Raw genomic sequence first — 17,546 nt, 5'->3', positions numbered from 1 at the left:
TTGGTGGAGATTGCCCATTCCCAAACTCTCATGGCCTCTCGACAAAGAGGGTAAGACCTTGTTCCCCCTTGCTTGTTGATGTACCAGACAACAGACATATTGTCCGATTGAATCGCAATTGTTCCCAAGGGAAGAAAGTCCTGAAGTGCTAGCAACGCTAAGAGCACTGCTCTCATCTCTAGAACATTGATATGCAGTAAGGTCTCTGAATCGTTCCACGTGCCTTGGACTGTCCGGCCGCAAAGTGCCCCCACCCGAGGCGGAGGCGTCCGTGGTCACCGTGGCGAGAGGGGAGAAGCACAAAATGGGCGACCCTCGTGGAGATCCGGGAGTGGAGCCACCACAAGAGGGACCGCTTGCAAGCCTTGCTGATCGCTATGGGATGATGCATGGGAGAGCAAGGTATGACCACTGTACTAAGAGCGTCCACTGTAGAATGCATATTGAGCCTGGCAAGAGGAAGAAGTGCTATAGCGAAGCCATGGACCCTAGAGCCCTCAGGACCAACTCCGCTGGAACAGAACTTGAATGGAGAATGGCCCGCACCTGGAGCTGCAGATTTAGAACTCTGTCCGCAGTGAGGAAGGCTCGTAAACTCCTTGTGTCTAGTCTGGCCCCTATGAAATCTAAGAGCTGTGTGGGCCAGGTTGGACTTTTGTATTTATTGTGATGCCCAGAAATGGAGCAAGATGGAGAAAGGAGTCTCGCCAAGAAAAGTAGAAGCCTTGTTGGGGCGGTAAGGAGCCAGTCGTCCAGGTAGGGAAAGGCCTGCACCCCTGAAGCCTCAGGTGGGCCGCTACCACTGCTAGTACTTTGGTAAACACCCTGGGGGCTGTGGTGAGACCAAAGGGAAGGACCCGGAACTGGTAGTGACTGGCTCCCAGCCGGAAGCGGAGAAACCTCCTGGAGCGCCTGTCCATCAGGATGTGGTAGTACGCGTCCTTGAGATCTATCGAGCACATCCAGTGATTTTCTCCCAGAAGGGGGAGAATAGATTGCAGAGTGACCATTCGGAATTTTTCTTTGGGGACTGCCAGATTCAAGAGAGAGAGGTCTAGGATTGGTCTTAGTTCCCCCGTCTTTTTTGGCACTAAAAAGAATCTGGAGTAGAACCCTGATCCGATCTGGTCTGGGGGAATGGGCTGGATGGCTCTTTTCTTTAGCAGATGGCCAATTTCTGCCAAAGCGGCCTCCCGTTGACCGGGTGGGACGTCTGGGAGAGACTTCAACTTTGGAAGGTGAAGGAAAGGAATGCGATATCCCCTGGATATGATTTGGAGAACCCAGCGGTCCGATGTTATGGACTCCCATGCCGCTAGGTGCCCAGCGTCCCGACTGCCTCCAGAGTAGAGCAGTCGGGCAACCCTCAGGGTTGCTGCGGGCCGTTCAGAGAAAGGTTCCCTGGACCCGAAGTTTCTGGGAGCCCCTCTGCCTCTAGGGCGGCGTCCTCCCTGTCCTCCTCTGCCACGGAAGGACTGGTTGTCCGAGCAGGCTGGGACTGCTGCGACTTCGGAACCACATCTTCTTCTGACCCTTTTGGTTCCTAGAATAGGGCCTCTGGGGTGCAGAGAAGCGGATTCGACGGCAGACAGCGTCTTCCCGTCCTTCTCGCTCTGGGTCAGCGTCGCGAACGGTCTTGCCAAACAGAGCAGAACCATCAAAGGGCGTTAGCAGCGCCTTGAAGGGCTCAGAAAAATCGAGGACGGAGCCAGGCCTGGCGTCTAGTGACCAGTCCTGTCCCGCAGCTCTAGCGGCCCTCCGTTGCATGGGAGAGTAGCCGCATAGAAGTATTTGTAACTGACCTAAGAGTGGCCATTTTGGTGGAGTGCAGAACTCTGTCCTCCTCCGAAATGGACTCAGGGGGGGATGCAGAGTATTCCTTAATAAGATCTCGCTGCATCCGAATAACATGTGCCAAATAGTTCAGCGCCCTTACCGAGAAGGTCGCCGAACTGAACATCCGCTTCCCCAAGCGGTCCATCATCCGAGACTCCTTGCTCGGTGGGTGGACTGAGGGACTCTCCTGAGCCAGTTCCCTCTTTGTGGCCGCCGCCATCAACATGGCATCTACAGGAGGCCCCTTACTCCAATGGGTCCTGTCGGAGGGCGGACTAAGGATCCTATCCGGTCTTTTGGGAATTGGCTCCACGGTGTCCGGTTCCTTCCACGCCCTGGTGGTAATAAGGTCCACCAGGGGGTCGGCAGGGGGGGACACCCAAGAGGTAGACGGGCCCGTTTCAAATGCCTCCAAGAACACGGACTCGTCCGAGGAAGACTTGGGGGCAGACCACCCCCCCCTAATACGGAGCATTTCCATGATGTCTCCGAAGGAGACATCCTCGGGGGGTGACCGTGGGGAGCCTTCCCCTTCCTCCAAGTCCGTGTCTTCTGTGAGAGACTCGGGGGAGTCAATGTGCCTCCTTTTGCACGTATGCTTGCGAGGGGCCTCCTCTGGGGGGCTGTCAGAGGAGTCCTCGCAAGCAGCAATTTGCTCCATAGGAGCAACTTGGGGCACAGAAACGGGCTGTCCCAGGGGCCGGATGGTGGAAGCCTGGCCCAGTGCAGAGGGAGCGCGGGACGGAGCCGAAGCAAGTGCCGGGGGTCCGGAGACCCTCAACAGAGCCCTCTCCACTACATCAAAGGGGGAGCCGACCTCGACCAAAGGATCCGACAATCGGCTCCCCCTCGGATCCGAAGAGTGGATCGGAGCCGGCGCCGAAGCACTCGGATCCGAAGGGACAGTGCGCTCCGACACAGACGGCGCCGAAGGAGCACTGATCCCCCCGGATCCGAAGCTCGGATCCAGGCTCCGAGAGATCGGGTCCGACGCACTCGAGGGCAGGGTCGGGTCCGAAGTACCAAGTACTATCGGCTCCGACCTTCCCCCGGCTCCGAAGCTGCTCGGCTCCAGCTGCTCCGAACCCGGATAGCGGGTCGGAGAAGGAGCAATAGGCTTAAAAGGGTGTTGAGCTCCCCGAGGGGAGGCAAGACACTCCCATCTGCATCTGGGCCTGGATGAACCTTCTCATCATCCGGTCCAGATCAGCATCAGAAAGGCTATGGGTAGATCTCGAAGAGGCTACCGAGGTAGGCCTGGAGTGCCTCCTCGATAGCCTCGACGGAGATCGGGTCTCCTCCTCCTCAGGACCCGGTGAAAAGCACACAGGGGACCGGAGCCGAGAAGGAGGAGACCGAACCGACAACGGAGCCGGGGGAGAAGCCCGCTTGGCTGGCGGGGCCGAAACAGAGGTCTCGGCCCGCCGCTTGTGGTGCTTCTCCCTCCGGTCCTTTTTAGCAGCATCCCTCTCCTCTCCAGAAGCGGGAGTTTGAGTCCCAGGAGCAGGAGGTGGTGCCACAGGGGGAACAACTGCAGCCACAGTAGTCCCCGAAGGAGCGGAGGCCGGAGCCGAGTCTGGCGGTAAAAGACCCGCCAAGACCAGCTTGGACCTCCGCTCCCTCAGTGCCCTGGGGTTGAACCCTGCACAAATGGAACAACCAGATGTGAGGTGTTCAACCCCAAGACACTTAACACACCGAGTGTGGCCATCAGCCGGTGAGAGCTTATGGCCACACTCGGAGCATTTCGAAAATATAGATTTAGGCTGGTCAGCCATAATCTATAAAACACTAAAAGTTACAAAAAGTAACTTAAAACAAAAAGACACACAGGCCTACACACACACTCTACGCAACAGCGAGGGGAGGAATAAAATTTACTTACTTTAACTTAAAATAAACTCAAAATACTCTATATTAAAGGGGAACCTAAACTTTCACACAAATTCAGTCAAACAACCAAAAAAATTCTCTGTTTTTTACAAGAAAAAGAGTTCACTTAGCTGAGAGCTATGTACCCAAATCCAGTCACCAGCTGCAAGCGAGATCTGAGGTCATGAGGGTAGAGCAGGGCATTATGGGTGAGGGGAGGAGCTGAGAGCTTGGATCCATAGCTGGAAAACCATGCCGGTTCGGATCCGATATCGGATCCATAACCCACAGGTTGCAGACAAATGAATATCCTACTTCAGATCTACCCTTTTCAGGTAGTTGGGACCTATGTCACACATGAATAAAAACACTAAGAACTAGATTATTGCACAAAAACAGACAGTTAGTGCTCCCTTTACAGCACAGGAGTAATAAACAGGTAGCTTTATGTACCGATGAAGCATACTACAGAATTTTGTTCAAGCTGTAACCCATCAGAAGCTGAAGACAAAAAGGTTTTTGGTCATAAAATAGTGAAGTTAATGTGGGAATGACAAGCACTCAGGTGACATCAAGTACTTAACCATGGAAATATTCTTCAGAAGCAAATAAGGTTTTTAACTACAGCAGACACAAGGTCTCAACTTCTGATGTTTCAACAATAACTAAAGCCTAAGTAGAAAGACCAAACGGCAAAGCACAGAACCGATGATGAGAGGAAGAAACACGGAAATGTAAAATCTTCCTGAAGGGAGGGTGAATAAGAATATGAAGTCAAGTGTCCTTCAAATCCAAAAAAAGTCTGAGGAAGCAGGACAGGGAAAAGTGTCTGAAGAGACAACATCCTGAAGGGACCTTGAGAAAGGACTGGTCTAGGATGAGCCTCCATGAACCCTCCCTCCTGGGAGCAAAACACATTGTGGAATAAAAAGCTCTTTCCTGCTGAGACAAGGAAACAGGTCAGATGGTTCCCTGATCCACCAGACATCGCAAAACCAAAGGAAAACGAAGCGGCTAAGGAAGGTCAGAAACTGGCGGAAGGGAGTGCCAAGCCATAAAATAACAGTTTTGGATGAGGAGAGAAACCAGGCCATCTGTGGTTACCTGCTGCCAAACAGAAAAAGAAAGCGATAGCCTGAAGGGACAGAGAAATTTGACTGAGGGGAAGAGAAGGCTGGATGTCGGAGGCAGATTTGTCAGGAAAATGTCTTTTTGCCTCTAGAACTCTGAGTGGGTTTGTCTGGGAAAATCCACTTCGGAACCCTCTTACTCCTAAATAGGTTGTCTAGACTTCCTATGGATACAATATTTAGAAGGATAGTTCCTCTGAAACGTAGGTAAAGGGGAAAAAGATTTGCTTCAGGTGCTGCATAACCTTACCCTTATTCCTGAAGGGGTTTTAAACAATACTGCAGCAGCAGTGCCAAAGAGATTCTGGCTATCTAAGGGGGGATCTAAACGTTTAGCTTTAATGTCCTCTGGTAAGGCTTGAAGGTGCAACTATAAGAGCATCTCCTCATGACAGAACCAGATGCAGCTGCCCTAGAAGGGGCATCAGCAGCATCACAAATGTATTTAAAGGAATGGTGAGCCACCAGAGAGGTAGAACTCAGAAGAGAAAGGGCAAGGGCAGAAGTCTTACTGTCCGAATCAGGTATATCAGTCAAATTCCTCCCCAAGCTGTGAAAGAACAGCCAGGATACATCTTGTCATGTGGATCTGATAATTAGTGGCCCTAAAGGCCAAAGTAGCAAAAGTATATACGTTTTTCCCACACCTTTTCATAGCATGGCTGTCCTTTACAGAAGGCAAAAGTCTGGAAGAAGATGGTTTGACTGGTTTATCTGGGAACAGTAGCAGGATCAGATGAAAGACTTTTATACAAACATTTGTGATCCTCAAGGACTTTATAAAAATCTGTCTGACTTCTTAGGGGGCAAATGTTGAGTCAGGAACCTGGAAAGCTGCTGCAAATGCAGCCAAAAAGGCAACTGAAGCAGTAGGGACTGAAGAAGTCTGGGCAGGTCTATTTGCAAGAGTTCCCATCATCTTTTTTGAATCCCAGAAACCTGGGAACAGTCCCACTTAAAGTAGTAGTAGTTCCATCATACAGACTACTGTATCCTCAAAAAAATAATTCTTCGAAAGGAATCAGGCTGCAGTGGCTTCTTCCTCAGACCCCAAGGTAAGGGGAGAGTGGATCCGGGAGGAAAATGCCAAAGATTCTTCACCAGAACCCAAATAGTCATCTAAAGAATCAGAATCCCTAGGTCTCTCAGAAGGGGTGGAAGACCATGGAACAGAAGAAGGAACAGACAACCATTGTGGGGATTTAGGGTCATAAGGGCAATCCACAACCACGGTGTACAGTCCTCCCACTCTTTGTGAGGATCCTTAGCCATAGAAACCACATTAGGTTTTCTGTTTCTGTTTTAAAGGAATGTCTGGTTTAAAAAAAATCTAGGAGATTCAAATCCCTGCCTAGATTTGATGAGGGTACCAGGCACCTCTTCCCTAACTAAAATTTGGGGGATCCCTCTAGGCCCTACAGATAGTCAGCTGTGGTTCCCCCTCTACATCTGTACCAGATGTATTGACAGCCTTGGAGGAAGGGCAGATAGACAGTTTTGTGTCAACTTCCAACTGGGTCACAGCAAGGGAACTGGTGTCAGTACTGGATGGCTCTCTGGTTCTGCATCTAACATTATGAAGACATACTCTCTAGGATTGACAGCAGCAGGATCAGTATGTGCTTTTTAGCTTTTTTCTTAAGTGGTGGCTGAATTTCAGTGCAGGGATGACAGCTGCAGAGTGTCTTAGGTTCATAGGTGTGTACTAGGCCAACAGCCCTGGGACCTTTACAAGCCTAGCCATAGGATTATCCTGACATAGTGCCACCCGACCTTAGTTCCTAATGGCTCTGTCGAGTAGAGCCACTGGAGTTATCCCCGGGGTAAATTTTGTATTTCCCATCCACTCATCAAGATTCCTCTTGAAAAGGGTCAGTGAGGTGCTCTGTTTGACATATATGGGAAGTCTATTCCAGAGCATGGGCAGTCTGCGGGTTATGAACCTGTCCCTCCAGCATGTTCTGTTGACTGTGGCAATGAGGTTGACATCTCTAGAGCATGTGGTGTGGAGGGATTGGGATTTCTTTAGATGTAGCATTTCTAATAGAGCTGGCTCAGACACGGCTTTGCAAGTCAAGCAGAGATCGCCTCTTTTACTGTTAAATGTCCACCGGCCCAAACTCCAGAATCACAAGCTATTTTACAAGGTTATAAAGACCTGTGTTCCTCTTTCAGGGATATGAATATTTTTCTACCTCATGAGTTATACTTGTTGGTTTGTTTTGTGTGGTACGCTGAAAATAAAAATTATTAAAAATTCAAATATATTGGAAAATCTCACACACACGCTTACAAAAGACAGTGCCACTAAATAAAATCTCTTTACATCAGCTTTATAACTTTAAAATAATGGTACCTTATTTGGATTACTGTCCATTCTGAGATCAAAGGTGCGACTTCATACACCATTATTTTAGAATAAAAATGATCCAGGAGCAGACGCATTGTATTCTGGTAAACATACAAAAATTCTCACACAGAAAAATGTTGCATCTTTCTTCAGATGATATTGTAAGACTGCTGTACTGTCTTATGTTTGCTTACACTGCTTGCTTACTTACAAAGTTTCATTGTAGTGGTTCCAGTTATTGCTACTGCTGCTGTCCCACTGTGACTCCCTGCAGTGGTTCTATTAACTGCTGCTGTCCCACTGTGACTCCCTGCAGTGCTTCTAGTAACTGCTGCTGTCTCACTGTGACTCCCTGCAGTTCTTCTAGTAACTGCTGCTGTCCCACTGTGACTCCCTGCAGTTCTTCTAGTAACTGCTGCTGTCCCACTGTGACTCCCTGCAGTGCTTCTATTAACTGCTGCTGTCACACTGACTCCCTGCAGTGGTTCTAGTAACTGCTGCTGTCCCACTGTGACTCCCTGCAGTGGTTCTAGTAACTGCTGCTGTCCCACTGTGACTCCCTGCAGTGGTTCTAGTAACTGCTGCTGTCCCACTGACACTCCCTGCAGTTGTTCTAGTAACTGCTGCTGTCCCACTGACACTCCCTGCAGTGCTTCTAGTAACTGCTGCTGTCTCACTGTGACTCCCTGCAGTTCTTCTAGTAACTGCTGCTGTCCCACTGTGACTCCCTGCAGTTGTTCTAGTAACTGCTGCTGTCCCACTGACACTCCCTGCAGTTGTTCTAGTAACTGCTGCTGTCCCACTGTGACTCCCTGCAGTGCTTCTAGTAACTGCTGCTGTCTCACTGTGACTCCCTGCAGTTCTTCTAGTAACTGCTGCTGTCCCACTGAGACTCCCTGCAGTTGTTCTAGTAACTGCTGCTGTCCCACTGCGACTCCCTGCAGTGCTTCTAGTAACTGCTGCTGTCTCACTGTGACTCCCTGCAGTTCTTCTAGTAACTGCTGCTGTCCCACTGTGACTCCCTGCAGTGCTTCTAGTAACTGCTGCTGTCCCACTGTGACTCCCTGCAGTTCTTCTAGTAACTGCTGCTGTCTCACTGTGACTCCCTGCAGTTCTTCTAGTAACTGCTGCTGTCCCACTGACTCCCTGCAGTGGTTCTAGTAACTGCTGCCGTCTCACTGTGACTCGCTGTGGTTCTTCTAGTAACTGCTGCTGTCACGCTGTGGTTCCATGTAGTAGTTCTCAGTGTTGGTGCTGTCCTACTGTGGTTCCATGTAGTAGTTCCAGTTTGTAACTACTGCTGTCACACTGTGGTTCCATGTAATGGCTCTAGTTACTGCTGATGTACCTCAACGATTACTACTACGCTGAACACATCCTCCTCAAGTACTGTTGTAGACTGTAGTATTATTTGTTCTAGTTGTGCTCATCTAGGTTAACCTTCTATGAATTAGCAATGGGCTCAGCTGTTTAGTGCGATGACTGGTACACTTTTTTAAGAGAAGGCAGAGCAGTACAATCTGCTGCTTCTACCGGCGGCAGTGTCAGATGCCATGAGTTCATTGTAACTTCTTTGCTCAGGTTTCCTAAAAGCAGCCAAGATAATTTGGAAAGTGGTATAGACTGCCAGCTCAAATGTGGTTAATAGAATAATGTTGTTAAGATCAGTTAGTGTGATTTATTTCCAGAAAGCGCAAATACATCTTGCAATGTAAATAGTCCTATTGCACACTTATCCTAGCGCACACTTACCCTAGCTAGCGCACACTTACCCTAGCTATCATTATCCTCAGCTCTCATTTCTCCTATTTCCTAGCTTTCCTCTCACCCCTCCGGTTCTTACTCCCATCATTTCCTTTATTAAACCATTAACTCACGCACCCAATATGCATAACACAGCTCTATAAGTGCAGCTGCTCGAGTCCGTACATACTGAAAATACATATTACTGTATTCCGTTTTAAGAATGACTGTATCCTGTGTCCTATACTGTATCATATTTGGTGCCTACTGCCATCATATTAGTGTGAAGCCTCAACTGTCAACATTATATTTACTGACCTGCCAGTTTGCACATAAATAAAAGTTACCCATTAGTTTAAGATGCTGATGTATCCTGACATAAATGACATGGTTGTCATAAGTGGGATATTCTTAAAACCTATCTGCTGCCTCCATCCCAACCTGCAGCTCTTTAACCCTGGTTAAATTTGACCATAAGTCATTCATCTTCTATCAGACCTACTGGTAGTGGAAAACCACCAAAATCATTTTCACAACCTTCCAGGGAAAACTTACTTTAGCTTGTGGAAGATCTATGTAAAAGTCCAATGATTCCCTGAAAATCAAATGACCAGAAGGCTACCCCATTCACCTGTCTTTTACCAGTATCAAAGCAGCAGCATAGAAAACTTTCTACCAGTCCACCTCAAGTCTAACATTAAATTTAGGAATAAACATCTCTGAAGAAATTCCCATATTAATAAACCATATAACAAAAGAAAAATAATGAAAAGCTGCAAGAAATCCACAGCCCTTAGCCACAGAACAAGTACCACTATAGCAATGTCTGTCCATCCATCCTTCACTGTCACCATGGAACCACAGGTTTGCACCAACCCTGACTGTGGCCAGCCTTCTACCACTATGAATTCTGTTTAACCAACAATACTTGACAGTTATCTAACACTATCATTTGTGAAAGCTGCAACTACTTAGACTACAAGCAAATCTCTTAGTACCAACATGCATCTATAGACACCACACCAACACTAGTCGTATTCATGTTAAGATGGCAAAGAAATCTCTACCTAAGCCTCTTGGACACCAAAGTAACAGGTCCGAGCCTCCTATAAACATTTATAGTACTGCACCCACACCTGTACCTTCAACATCTACACAACTGTCCAAATGTGAGCAGAGTTTGGAGACTTGTATCAGTACTGATAATGTGACTGATATTTGGGGGTACTTATGTGCATGTCCATAAGAGGCGGACCCTGGAACAGTCGCAGAATATAATGCAATTCACTGGAGCAGTGTTACTGGTTCCAAGGAAGAGAATAACTGCACTGTGATTAGACTTAAGATAAGGAATTGAAGTATGGAGGGGTGCAGGCTGGGTTGAGTTCAAAGATACTGCACCTCTAGTGGGGAAGAAGGAAAGTTCAAAAAACACTTCTAAAGGTGAAATTCTCACATACAAGTTTGCCAGCTTCTTCAAAGGCATTCACAAGTCCTCTTAATGCATTAGAAAGCTTCAAAGACACTCCCAGTGATGTGAACTGCTGTCAACTTTACAACTGTAACGATCCAAAAGCCATCATTAAAGTCTTAGCTGACTTCAGCTTACATTTCTCCATACAGGGAAGCTGAAATTTATGGTTACCAGCAGTATAACTGACTATACCATCTGTAACCATACCTCTCTACTGTCCAGAGTTTTGCTGAATGCCCATAATTTTCCTCACATGTACACCTCATACAATTTTTGATCTTCTGCTACATTGGGGATTTCATACAGTCAGTAAAATGGGGTCAGAATGGAGAGATGAAAAGTCAGCAAGCAAAGGAGAGTAGTAGTGCTGAAACTGAATTCATCCTCAGGTCTTGGTGAGTACCTTCTTGATGTGGACCCTGTTTTCACAAAATCTCACCAAGGCGACATTGATATAGACTGTATTTATATCATGGACTTAAGTAGGTCAACAATTAAAAAAAGATAGCTGGGTGCACAAGACCCAGGATAAAAAAGTGCCCAGTCCTGGTAGGTGCACTGGTGCCAGGACTGTAAAAGATGATAATGTAGAATCCTCAAAATACGGAAACATTCCTACAATGGGGACAGACCAGTCCCAGGGGGAGGATGGTCCCCCTGTTGTAAAAGGAAGTAGTAGTCCACAAAAATCACAAAAACTGATAGGCCAAAGAAGATCCATAAAGACGATAAAGTGGACTATTGAGGATAAGAAAGAAATTATGTACATTACTATTTTGCAAAAAGCCAAGAACTTCCAGATACAAGACATACAAAACGATCAAGAGAGAAATTAGAGGAAAGAAAAATACTTCCGCAAGAAAAATTGTTAGAAGCTTCAAACAAAAATTTGTGCTCACTAATACAACAGATTTGTGAGAAACAGTTTACAGATCAAGAAACCTTGATCTGTTTGGAAAAAGAAGCATCTGACGAAGTGCAAAAATATAAAGAAAACCAAGAGATATTTGAAAAGTATAAAAAAGAAATATGGACATGGGAAAGAGATTTGATTTGGTGCAATACTTATGCAAAGGAGAAAGCCAAATTAATAAACATACAGAAGGTAGCCCTAAAGATATTTGAAGAGAAATACAAAGACATCCAGATATGGAAAATTTCACAGTAAAAAAATATCACAAAGATGGAACATAGAAAAGAAGATCAGTAAAGCAGAAGTTAAAAAAAAAAAAGTTGAAGTTATGGAGTGCCTGCGAAGTGAAGGATATGATGTAGAAGGTCTAACACAGGTTACATCTCAGCAGGATGGAGTGCGTCCCCAAAGCAGGGAGAAACAGGAAGACCAGGAAACATCTGAAGAAGAAATATGGACATGGGAAAGAAAGAGATTTAATATGGTGTAAAGGAGAAAGCAAAACTAGCCAATACAAAAAGAGCAGCACCAAAGATATTTGGAGAGAAATACAGGCAAAGGAATCCAGACATGGAAAACTTTGCAATACAAAAAATAAGAAGACAGAGGAAAAGTAGAAAAGGAGATTAGTAATGGAGAAGTTAAAGAAATAGAAACTGAGGTTATGGAGTATCTGCAAAGTGAAGGATTCTGTGTAGAAAATCTAATTCAGAAAGCACAAGAGAATAAGTTCTGGATATCCAAATTAAGGAGAAACCAGTGGAACAGTAAGCAATTGGTCAGGTGCCATATGAAGATAATTTGGAGTCTTCCACAAGAAACAAGTATAAACATTCACTTGAAGCTGGACACCAAGGGAAGGGACAGAAAACTGTGGAAACTCTGATGCAGTCAACACTGAGGAGTGATAGGCCAGTGAGTTCCCATATGATAGAGCAATGAATGGCAAAGTATGAAATTTATGAGACTGTCACAGGAAGATACTATAGAACCTGCTATAGAATGCCCCACAGGAATTGGAAAACAAGGGAAGTGCCCTCAGTTTGGAAGAAAATGAACCAACAGATATTGAAAGAAACACTGCAGAAGATTAATAAAACCCAAAAAGTCAGAAGTCTTATAAAACAAATGAACACAGTAATTAGGACTGTTCACAGAGATCCATGCGATATAACAGAAGGAAACAGGATATATTATTGTGCAGCTTAATTAATAACTGATAGTTCTACCACAAGAACACAGGGTAGTGAGAGAAATGTAGGGGAGAAATTGAATACCATCATGGAAAAATCGAATAGAGAAAATTATAAAGCAATTAAGACAAGAAGTGTCACTGTTAGAAGACTATAGAAGAGGGAATAGATCAACAAAAATACTAAGACAGACAGATGTGATAAAAGCAATGCGCAATACTAGAACAGACCAGGATCTATCATGCACTATCGTAAATAAACTAAAAAATTCAGTACATGTGAAAAATCTTAGAAAATACGAAGATAAACAAAGGAAAAGTGCAAAATAAGCAATTCATTGATGACCCAAAAAGGTTTTACAGAGAACTGGGAAATAAGGTAAAAAGAACTGAAAGACCACAAAAAAAGAAGAAATAGATGCATTTTGGAGAAGTATCTATGAAAACCCTGTGGAACATAAAGATGTTAAATGGATAGAAGTAGTAAAAGAAAGAATAAGGAGTTTAAAGGTACAGGATATGAAGTGGGATGAAGTAACAGCCAGAGAGATCGACACAAAGTTAAGAAAAGCCTCTAAAAGGAAAACTCCAGGCCCAGATGCAGTACCTAACTTTTGGTTATAAGTATTAACAACTTTGCACGAAGATTTAGCCATGAGTAAGAACTGTTTATATGCGCACCCGGAACAGACACCAACCTGGCTAACAGGAAAAACAATGCTCTTACTTAAGAGTGTACCTGCAAGCTACCTAAAAATTATAGACCAAAAACTTGCCTTCCAACGACATATAAACTATACACGGGAATTGATATTTAGAAGGAAACTCAATTATGGCAGTAGAACAAAAGGGCAATAAAAGAAAGTAATACGGAACAAAGGATCATGTGTTAAAGTCATAGAGGAGAACTGTAAAAAGGGGGAGAATTTAAGTATGGCATGGATTGACTACAAAAAAGGATTTGCTAATATCCCACATTCATGGATAAAAAAGTGCTTAAAAATGTAGAAGATACACCCCACACTGATTGACTACATTACAGTGACGGACCACTTTGCAATTAAGCAATGATAAAGGAGAAATTGTTATCCCAGGGATAAAAGTTAAAAGAGGGATATTCTAGGGTGACTCTTTCTCACCGTTATTACTCTGCCTTGCCCTTAATCCATTAAGCTGTTTACACAAAAGCTTAGGTCATGGCTGTAATCGGGCTCCCGGAAAACAAAGCGTAAAGACTTCTCACATTCTCTTTGTCGATGATTTAAAACTGTGCAAATCATCAGATGAGGAATTGAAAGCACAACTGCAAGTTGTCAAAACTTTTTCAGATGATATAACAATGTGACTTGGTCTTGATAAAAGTGCAACAGCAACCTTTAAAGCAGGAAAACTGCAACGCCAGTAAAACATCAGTTTGAGACAAGAATGTGATATAAAAAAACTTGAGCAAGGAGGCGTGTATAAATATTTGGGAATTGATGCAGGATCAACAATAAAGCATGAACAAATGCGAATAAACCTTAGTAAGGAATACCTCAGAAGACTTAAATTAATCCTGAAAACAGCACTGACATCTAGGAACAAAATCCAAGCTATAAACCAATTTGTTCTTCCTGTCCTAACTTACAGTTTTGGAGTGATTGACTGGGCCCAAAATGTGTTGGACAGATTAGATAGAAGACCAGGAGGATGTTTCATGCTCACCAAATGATTTATAAAAATCAGTGCATACCAAGATTAGATATTTCCCATTCTGAAGAAGGGATGGGCTTCCTTGAAACTGATTATATGTACAGATCTGCAATCGTGGGACTCCACACATCTGCTGACCTCACAAGACCCAAACGTAGTGAAAGTTTTGAAACATGAGGATAATAAATCTAAACAGCAAAAAAGGAAATAAATGGTGTAAAATTCACTGGTAACCACCAAACATACACCACTGGAAAGCAGAGTCCTTGGACAAATGGAAATACTTGAATAAACGGAGAAAACTTATTTAATTAACGCAGAGTCAAGCACAGAAATGTTTTCGTCACACTTCGACTTCATTAGATTAAAAGAACATTAACTTCCCCCCTGCCTTTTATACTTCCTGTGGTTGTCACTAACCAATCAACTCAGTTAACATACAAGGTTAAAAAACTTCACATAAACCACCATGTGCAATATATCAACTTCATTTTCAATATAATCATGAAATTCATGTACAAAATGTTAATAAAACTGTTAAAATACATTACAAAACAAATAAAAAAAACTTGACGTAAAAAAGTGTGCAAAAACTCTTTCATTCTTAAGATTTGCAATCATGCCCCCTTTAGTGGACAACCTCTGTAACATAGTAATAGTTAATTATAAGTTGGGAAATTTCAAACACCCTTACAGTTTTGCAGCTCTTAGTTTTAAGACAGGGGCTATATTAACGTGCCATTAAGGCAAGGGAAGCGATTGGCTTCTAGTTTAACTTGCCAAAAAAGCTCTCTATACTCCAGTATATTGGTTGGTTTCCTTCTTAATACTAATATCCCTATGATGCTCAGATACGGTTCCTTAATCTTCTTTCCGTCTTCCCAATATAGAATGCACAAGCAGGAATTACATACTGAAATATATATAATCCCTGTAGTGTTGCAATTATAAAAAGGAATCGACCTTAATCACCATATTCCTGCTTGAAATATTAACCCTCCCCTCATTCAGAATGTGGACACATTGGGAACACGATCTGCATTTAAAGGTTCCTGTCCTAGTGGTTGCTTCCCCTGTCCCACCAGAGTTCCCTTTCTCTAGCAATTCTTTATTATTATTCCCCTTCTTGTATGTTATCTGGAGTTTGTTGTTTGAAGGAATCCAATGCCCTATACTAACACACTAAAAACGGTATTCAGGCAAAATTTTGTTTTGGAAAAAGTCCCCATAGATCTAAGTGGTGGGGCATGGGAAGCAAAACTTGAGTAGAGAGAGCTTTGTTTAGCAAGTTAAACTAGAAGCCAATCGCTTCCCTGGCCTTAATTGACACATTAATATAGCCCCTGTCTTAAAACTAAGAACTGCAAAACTGTAAGGGTGTTTGAAAGCTCCCAGCTTAAAAGAACTAACTATTACTGTTGAACAGAGAGACAAAATCATAAAATATCAGGATTTGCAGGCAGAAATGACAGCACTGTGGAAGAAAGATACCCAGACAGTTCCAACAGTAGTAGGAGCAAAGGGTCTTCTAAAAAGGAATCTACAATTGTATTTAGATACGTTACCAACCCATGTAACCTCGTACAAATTGCAGGAGGAGTCATTACTGGGCACATTGCATGTGCTGCAAAGAGCACTCCTGGCTGACATCAGACCGAAACAATAATTTCATGAATTTTAATCGTACTTTGACTTAGGAATGGGGTCCATATTCCAGTCATGGTATTAGAAACCCAAAAGACTTGGAGAAATCTAAAAAATCAGTAATGCCACACATTACAGCTCAACATATCATATAGTTCACAAAATGCATGTTAATGGCAAATGATTATACCTGTAAAGCTAATGTTTCTTCATCTGCTCCAAAAGAAAACTAGTCACATTTACTACAAAACAAAATGTTTAGCTTTATAAAGAGACAGGGAAGGCAGACAAGACAGGCTGCTGCCTCATCAGCCTTCTTGTACTGAACTGCACCGATATAATTAATGTGCAAGTAAACAGATGTACTGCATATGCATATGGCACCTACATCAGTATGAAGTGAAGGAGGAACACTAAAGTGCAAAATGTCATAAAAGTTGAGTTAGAAATGTAAGCAATGTCACTGTATAAAAGCAATGATCCATGATGGTCTGTAGGTATCACAGGCTTTGAGTAAGATGGGATTTGCTGCAGTCACAGATCACTGCTAATATTACCATACTAACAGAAACTAAGTGTAGTAGGCAACAGTCAAAAGAATGACAGTTAAGCACAATAATCGTTTGATACCCAATTTATGTCTACAACAAATTTAAATGCATTTTACTCTGAAATTATAACTTGCACAGTCAAAAGGAGACCCAACTGTTTTTAGACGAAGGATAAAGCTCAACTCTACTTCAAGCTTCTGCTTCCCAATGCAATGCACATGCCTTGCATGAAAGAATGACAAATACCATCGCTGATTAGCCTGGGTCACTGTCAGGCAATAGGCGGTACCTGCTACTGTCTATGGCAAACACCATCGCTAATTAGCCTGGGTCACTGTCAGGCAACAGGAGGTACCTACTACTGTCTATGACAAACACCATCGCTGATTAGCCTGGGTCACTGTCAGGCAATAGGAGGTACCTACTACTGTCTATGACAAACACCATCGCTGATTAGCCTGGGTCACTGTCAGGCAACAGGAGGTACCTACTACTGTCTATGACAAACACCATCGCTGATTAGCCTGGGTCACTGTCAGGCAATAGGAGGTACCTACTACTGTCTATGGCAAACACCATCGCTGATTAGCCTGGGTCACTGTCAGGCAATAGGAGGTACCTACTACTGTCTATAGTTTTCAGCCTACTAGTGTTAATCTCTCCAACTATACTACTTTTTGTATTTTATATGTTTTCAGTTGCTTTAACTGTGTCATGATTAAAAAAAGATGGACCATATGGGCCAGTTCACCATACCAGAAAATAAATAAAATTGTTTCTACACACCTTGCAGCCACACTATTTCCTGGTTACTATACTTATAACCTCAAACTGACAGAAGAAAAACGCAACACAGATACAGTGCAGGTTGACATGCAGACAGCTAATGCTTTGGTAAAGAATGTCCTAAAAGTTTAAACAAAACAATTGCTGAACCATTCACTTTTCTATCATTTCATTGAGGTGGACTCTGTTGAATCCACTTTGCGCAAAGTCAAACTCAAACGCTGAAAATGTCGAAGTCCAAAATAACCAAAGTACAAATCTCACCCCCATCTCAACCCATGGTAACACTTGTGCCTACAAATCTTACCCCCATCTCAACCCATGTTAACACTTGTTCCTAGGTAGAATTCAGAATGTATTTCA

General features: G+C 43.9%; 1 protein-coding gene across 1 annotated transcript in view; it reads right to left on the bottom strand.

The window, feature by feature from the left end:
- POLR3A (RNA polymerase III subunit A) overlaps positions 1-17,546 on the bottom strand; it is a 1,593,947-nt gene that overhangs the window by 988,717 nt on the left and 587,684 nt on the right. The gene's annotated exons all lie outside the window — the stretch shown is intronic.

The sequence above is a fragment of the Protopterus annectens genome, chromosome 14.part0 (genome assembly GCF_019279795.1).
Source record: "Protopterus annectens isolate FY-2018-M chromosome 14.part0, PAN1.0, whole genome shotgun sequence".
In the NCBI taxonomy this organism is placed as follows: Eukaryota; Metazoa; Chordata; order Ceratodontiformes; family Protopteridae; genus Protopterus; species Protopterus annectens.
This window is presented reverse-complemented; position numbering and strand designations above follow the sequence as displayed.